Consider the following 7,469-nt stretch of genomic DNA (forward strand, 5'->3'; position numbering starts at 1 on the left):
CCGCCCCTAAATAGGATGAAATTGAAGAAATTTAGGGAGGGGCCTCCGGGAAACCCGGGAGGGAGGAGCTTTGCTTCCCCCACCCATCCGCATCTCCGGAGTGCGGATGTGAGTCCTCCCGGCTCCTGGTTCCCACGTGGCCCAAAGTGGAGGGATTGAGGGCGGGGATGCCGCAGTGTCCGAGTCTAGCCCGCCAACTGCTATTGCTCGGTGATCTAGAAGGAAAGGTTCTGACCGCCGCCCGCGTTTGACAGCGTCCCGAGTGAGCCCGTCAGTGGCTGGTTCAAAGCGTTCCCACACGCCCGTAAAGTGGCCAGCAGTGAACAAAGCAAGTCCTCTCCAGTCTCTCAGCAAAGCCTTTAGCCCTGTTCCTCTTTACAGTGGCAGCTCTAGGTTTGTGTCTGCGCCGTGCGTCCAAGTTTCATCCCAGAACGGGCATCCTGGCTGCAAGTTCCTTCCTTCTCAGCGACTTTTAGGACGTTTTGTTGGGAGAATTGGAGCGATAGTACAGCGAGTTAAGGAGCTTGGCATGCACATGACCGACCCGGGTTCGATCATTAGCAGTGCATGTGGTTGCCCCGAGCCCCGCCAGGAGTGATCTCTGAGCTAAGAGAAAGCCCTGAGCATTGTCGGGTGTGGCTCAAAAATAACACCAATGAAGAAAAGGTTTGGTTTGGTTTGCAGCCACACCCGGCAATGCTGGGCAGGATGCAGGGGGCGGGTTACTCTGGGCTTGGAATTCCAAAGTCGCTTCCTTGTGATTGGTGCTCCGTGATTTATGTCTGGAATGCCTCTGCCCTGTGAGCCATTTCCCTGTTCCATAAAGACACTTTAACTTTTTTTTTTGGGGGGGGGGCACATCCAGCAGTGCTCAGGGCCAACTCTTGCCCTTCCCTCAGAAATCACTCCTGGCGGGCTAGCTAGGGGGACCATAAGGGGTCCCAGGGATTGAACCCAGGTCGGCCGAGTGCAAGGCAAACTCCCTACGCTCTGTACTATCACTTCACCCCACCAAAGACATTTGAGGAGCACCAGGCCAGAAATAGTCCTGAAAACTGCTGGGCTTGCCCACTTAATAAAGCAAAACTTTGTAGAAGAGTAGCTCTTAAAAGTAGTTTTCCAAAATACTTTTGAGACACACTCCTTTGCTTTCTTCCCAACCTTTTGGAAATAGTTGTGGACCTGTTCATCAATGACAGCCAAAGTTGTGCTGGGGAATGAAACCACGTTCGATTGCTATTAGTGCAAACAAGCACCTTGCTTCTTGTGCTATCTTTTGGGGCCCTCCGATAATATTTTTTTTTGGTATTTGGGCCACACCTGGCTCTGTACTCGGGATTTACTCCTCACAGTACCATATGGGGTACTGAGGATCAAACCCAGGTCAGCTGTATGCAAGGCAAACACGCACTGTACTACCACTCTGGCCCCAACCCTCCAATAATTTTAATAGGGTCCATTACTGTCAGGACTTGAGGGTCCTGACAGTAATGGACCCTATTAAAAATTATTGGGTTCGATCCCCAGTACCCCATATGGTACTGTGAGGAGTAAAAACTTCTCTCTTTTTCCAGCAGTTTTCAAGTCTCCCATCTCTGAGTATTTCCCATCTGACTGTTATCAGCTCCTCCCATGGCTGAAGACCTCTGAGAGTCATGTGAGATTCTTCTCCTTTGCAATTCATCAATGTTCCCTTGCATGGTAGTTTTACTTTTGAATTGCTCATACATCTCCTCACCTTTCAATCATCATTGTTTTCGCAGCAGACCCTTTCAATTTCATAGCTACTATTTGGTTTGGATTACTGCTTTTTGCTTATTATTTAGGCCACACCCTTCCTTGCTCGGGACTTATTCCTGGCAGACTCAGGGGACCATATGGGATGCTAGTGAACCCAGGTTGGCTACATGCAAGTCAAGCTGCCCTACTCGTTGTACTATTGCTTTGGCCCTGGGTTTGATGGTTGCTTTATTCTACAGGGAAGGAAAATTTTATTTATTTTTAAAAATTTATTTTATTGATACTGTTAAGTTGAATACATTAAATGGCATTCCTGTATGTAAATAATCAAATATTTCAACATGTTTTTTTAAATATCCTACATAAATGAATTATTAAACAAGTGACATTCATGATTTCCTCACCCAACATTGAGTTGTTTCTAGAACAAAACGTCAATAGTTTTGCTTTGAAAATATTTAATTCACATAATTTTTTCTTTTCGATTCTATTGTTTTCTATGAATATTTGTTTCTTCAAAAGTCTATAAATTAAAGCAAGGGATATATCAAAAAAAATATTTTATTGAATCACCATGTGGAAAGTTACAAAGTTCTCAGGCTTATGTCTCAGTTATACAATGCTCAAACACCCATCCTTTCACCAGTGTCCATATTCTACCACCAGAAAAAAAAACGGTATACCTCCCACCTCCCCCAACCCCCTACCCCCCTACATAACTGATAAATTTCACTTCAGGGAAGGAAAAATTTTAAATACTAGCTTAAGAACACAGTTTTTAATTAGACCCTTGATTTGAATCTTTTCTCTGCTTTATAATTTGTAAATCACTTAACCGTCGTGTCTTTGTTTCCTTTGTCTTTTCTTTTTATTATTATTTTGTTTTCGGGTCACACCTGGTGGTGCTTGGGGGACCATATGTAGTGCTGGGGATCAAATTCAGGTCAGCTGTATGCAAGGCAAGTGCATTAACCTCTGTACTATTTCTTTCTCCCAGTTATAATACTTTTTTTGGGGGGGATGGAGTGCCATACCTGGTGGTCCTCAGGGATATCTCCTGGGTTTGTGCTCAGAGATTGCTCCGGGTGGGGCTGGGGGTGCCCTTTAGGGTGCTGGAGATTGAACCCCATTGTCCACATGCAAGGCAAGAGCCCTACCCGCTATACTATTTCTTCAGTCTCCAGTTATAATTTTATTATTTATTTATTTTGCTTTTTGGGTCATACCCGGCAATACACAGGGGTTACTCCTGGCTCTGCACTCAGGAATTACCCCTGGCGGTGCTCAGAGGACCATATGGGATGCTGGGAGTCGAACCCAGGTCGGCAAGGCAAATGCCCTATCTGCAGTGCTATCGCTCCAGCCCCTCCAGTTATAATTTTAACTTATTTTTTTATTTTTAGATTTTTTGCTTTGGGGCTATGCCTGGTGGTGCTCAGAGATTACTCCTGACTCTACACTTAAGGATCACTCCTGGTTGGCTGGGAGGGATCCATATAGTGTCAGGGATGGAACCTGGGACCACTGCATGTACAGCAAGCACCCTATCCTTGTATCATCTCTCCAGCCCCCAAACTTAGTTTTGAAATAAGGAAGCAAAATGTCTCCCATCAGCTCTTTTTTAAAGCTGTTTTGGCTGGGGCCAAAGAGATAGTACAGTGGGTAGGGTGCTTGCCTTGCAAATGACCAACTCTGGTGCAATCCCCAGCATCCCATATGGTCTCCCAAGCACCACCAGAGTGATTCCTGAGTACAGACCCAGTACCCCTGAGCATCTTCGGGTATAGCCCCAAAGGTTTTTTATTTTGGCTATTCTGGTACTGTTGTATTTTCTTGTACAATTTTGTTTGTTTGTTTGGTTGGTTGTTTTGGTGTCACACCTGGAACTGCTCAGAGATTACTTCTGGCTCTGTGTTCCTGGTGGTGCTCTAGGAACCATAATGCAGTGTTGGGATCGAATTGGAGTTGGACTTCATGTAAGGCAAGCACCTTAATCCCTGTACTATCTCTTGCCTTCTGTGTATATTTAAGACCAACTTGCCAATTTCGGGGAGAAAATGCTGGAAATTTTATAGGGACTTCATTTTAATTTGTAGATCAATTTGGTGAGACTATTATCTGACCTATATTGAATATTTGAATTCATGACATGTATTTTCTCTCCATTTTACTGGATTTTTCATTTCCCTCAGCAATGTTTTCTATCTTTTTGTGTATATCCATTATTATTATTTTTTTTCTTTGCTTTTGGGCCACACCTGGCAGTGCTCAGGGCTTATGTCTCCTGGCTCCACACTCAGGAATCACTTCTGGAGGTGCTCAGGGTATACCATATAGGGATCAAACCTGGAACCTGGGTGGGCTGCTTGCAAGGCAGGCTCCCTACCCGTGGATTATCGCCCTACCCGATTATCGCGATAGCACAGCGGGTAGGGCATTTGCCTTGCACGCAACTGATCCACGACTGATCCCGGGTTCATTCCCAGCGTTCCATATGGTCCCCGGAGCACCTCCAGAAGTAATTCCTGAGTGCATGAGTCTGGAGTAACCCCTGTGCATCGCTGGGTGTGACCCAAAAGGCAAAAACAAACAAAGTAACACCAAATATATTCCCCAACTGTTTTTTGTTTGTTTTGCTTTTGGGGCCACCCCCCACCCCATGATGCTCAGGCCTTCCTCCTGGCTCTGTGCTCAGGGATACATCCTGGTGGGATTCTGGGGACCATATGGGATGTGGGAGATCGAAATATTACCCTACCTCTAGTACTATCAGTACTATCGATTTGGCCCTCTTTGATTGTTTTTAAACCACACCCAGTGACTCTTGGGGCCTACTCCCAGCTCAGTGTTCAGGGGTCACTCCCTATGGTGCATGCAGATGCTGGAAATGGAACCTGGGCAGTTAACATGGAAAGCATGTGCTCAGCCTTTGGAGCTCTCTCTTTAACCCCCATCTTAACATTTTTCTAAATATATGTCTGAATATTTTATTCTTCAGCAATATTGCTTTTATTTATATACTTATTATTATCTTGCTTTTTAATTGGGAGTTGTGCCACACCTAGCTCAGGGTTTACTCTTTTTTTTTCTTTTTGGGTCACACCTGGCGATGCACAGGGGTTACTCCTGGCTCTGCACTCAGGAATTACTCCTGGCGATGCTCAGGGGATCATATGGGATGCTGGGAATCGAACCCGGGTTGGCCGCATACAAGGCAAATGCCCTAGCCAGCCGCTGTGCTATTGCTCCAGCCCCTCAGGGTTGGTTTACTCTTGGATCTGTGCTTATGGAGCACTCCTGGCAGTGCTAGGGGACCATCGATGGTGCTGGGGATTGAATCTGGGTTAGGTGCATAGTGCATGCACAGAAACTGCCTTACCCACTGTGCTATCTCTGTGGACCCTATTTTTTTTTTGCTTTTTGGGTCACATCTGGCAATGCACAGGGGTTACTCCTGACTCTGCACTCAGAAATCACCCTTGAAGGTGCTCAAAGGACCATATAGGATGCTGGGAATCGAACCTGGGTCAGCCGTGTGCAAGGCAAACGCCCTACCCACTGTGCTATTGCTCCAGCCCCTGTGGCCCATATTTTTAATTTTGTAAGCTTATTTTTATGGATCTTTCCCCTTCCCATTGTTGCTGTGATCCTCATGAGATGTACACATTTGGCGGACAGTGCTTGCCTGGAGTCCAACACTTTCCTGGTCGTGGTGTTCACACACATTTGAAGGTCATGGCTTTGTTGTGACTCCAGGTAGCTAATGAGCAGGGTTTCTGGGATTACATGGGTTCAAGGGGACTGGCGCCAGGAGTTAATTTGCACCCTCCCTGCTCTTAAGTTTGCAAGGTAAGCCCCTAAGCATTTTTAAAATACTTTTGTGACTAGAATTGTCTTTCTAATCTCATTGTCTCTGCTGGTATAGAGAAATAACATTTGTTTGATCTCTTCTTTTCTCTCACATCCTTGCTAATTTAACTTGTTCTTCCTGTAGTAGCTTTCCTGTGGATTCCATCCCACCATTCATAGTGAATATTGCACGTATTCTGGAGGCATTTATTTGATCTCTCTCCCTGATTTCATTAGTTTAGAATCTCCAGCATGAAACTGGAGTAAATACAGAAAGTAAAGCACTTGCCTAGCGTGTTGCTGAGCCTGGTTTAATCCTCTGCACTGCATAAGGTCCCCTGAGCACAGCCACAACTCAATGCTGAGCATAGAGCCAGAAAGAGCCATTGAGCCTCACCAGTTATAGCCTCAAATCCCCTCACTCAACTCAATTAAAAGAATCTCTAGTATACTATATAGTGCAAATAACAATAACGATCCTTGACTTGTTTCTGATAGAGCTCTTCCATTAATGACTTTCTGATACTGTTATGACGTGTGTTCACGTCTTATCCTGTGCTTTTATCACTTTGAGAAATTTTCCTTCCAATTGTTAAACATTTAAAATATTGTGTTAAAATATACTAACATAAAATGTTACAATTGCAACAATTTCCATGTATGCCTTAGTACATTACATTGTTGTCATCAACGTGACAATAGTATTGCTATCCACCTCCTAAACATTTCTTTCTTTCCAAACTGAAACTCAGTCCCACTGAAAAAAATCCCAGCCCCCCCCAAAACACCATTCTAGTTTCTGTCTATGAAACCTTACTATTCAAGGTACCTCACACAAGAATCAAACTGTTTATCTACTTATGAAGGGCTTCTTTCTCTTAGTTTAATGTCTTCAGGGGCTGCCTGTGTTGTAACAGGTGTCAGACTGTTCTTTCTAAGGCTGAATGACATCTAGTGTATAAAGCACACTTTTTTATCTATGGATGCAAATGTTTTACCATAAGGATTGCTACATGTCCATTTAGATTGCTCTAATAAACTGTCACTGACTAGATGGTTTATAAACAATAGAAATTTATTTCTTGTATCTCTGGAGGTTAGAAGTCCATGATCTGGCTGCCAGGATTGTTGGGTAAAGGTCCTTTTTTCTGATTACTAGCCAGTTCCTTTTCACTGTGTCCTCCGGAGACAACAAACGCTAAAGACCTCTGTGAGATCTCCTATTAAAGCACTGACCATGTGGGCTTGAGAGAAAATACAAAGGTTAAGGTCCTCGCTTAGCATGTGAGTGCAGCTGTAACTCTGATAGAACCCTGGCACCATATATGGTTCCCCCAAGTACTGCCTGCGGTGGCTCTGAGCACAGAGCCAGGAGTGGTGCTGGAGATGGCAGGGATCAAAGCCTGGTCTGCTGTGTGCAAGGAAAGCACCCGACTCACTCTACTATCTCTCTAGCCCTCAGTCTATAATAATTAAATTAAAATGATTGTTGTTAGCAGGATGAATGGGGCCGGGGGGTGGAAGGGAACTTTGTTGCATTGCAGGGTGTGTGTGGAGGGGGTTGGAGGGGACACTGACACTGATGGCAGGTTTGGTGTGGGAACATTGTAGGTCTGAAACTCTACTGCTAACAGTTTTACAAATCGTGGTGCTGAAATAAAAACTGGGGAAAATGCAATACATAAAAATAAAAGTGAAGGGTGAAGTGATAGTACAGCGGAGAGGGCACTCGCCTTGCATTCAGCCACCCTGAGCTGGATCCCCAGAATCTCATATTCCCCCCCAAGCTCTGTGATGAGTAATTTCTTTTTTTAATTAATTAATTAATTTTTAAAATTGAATCACCATGTGGAAAGTTACAAAGCTTTCAGGCTTAAGTC

Source organism: Sorex araneus, chromosome X, assembly GCF_027595985.1.
Source record: "Sorex araneus isolate mSorAra2 chromosome X, mSorAra2.pri, whole genome shotgun sequence".
Lineage (NCBI taxonomy): Eukaryota > Metazoa > Chordata > Mammalia > Eulipotyphla > Soricidae > Sorex > Sorex araneus.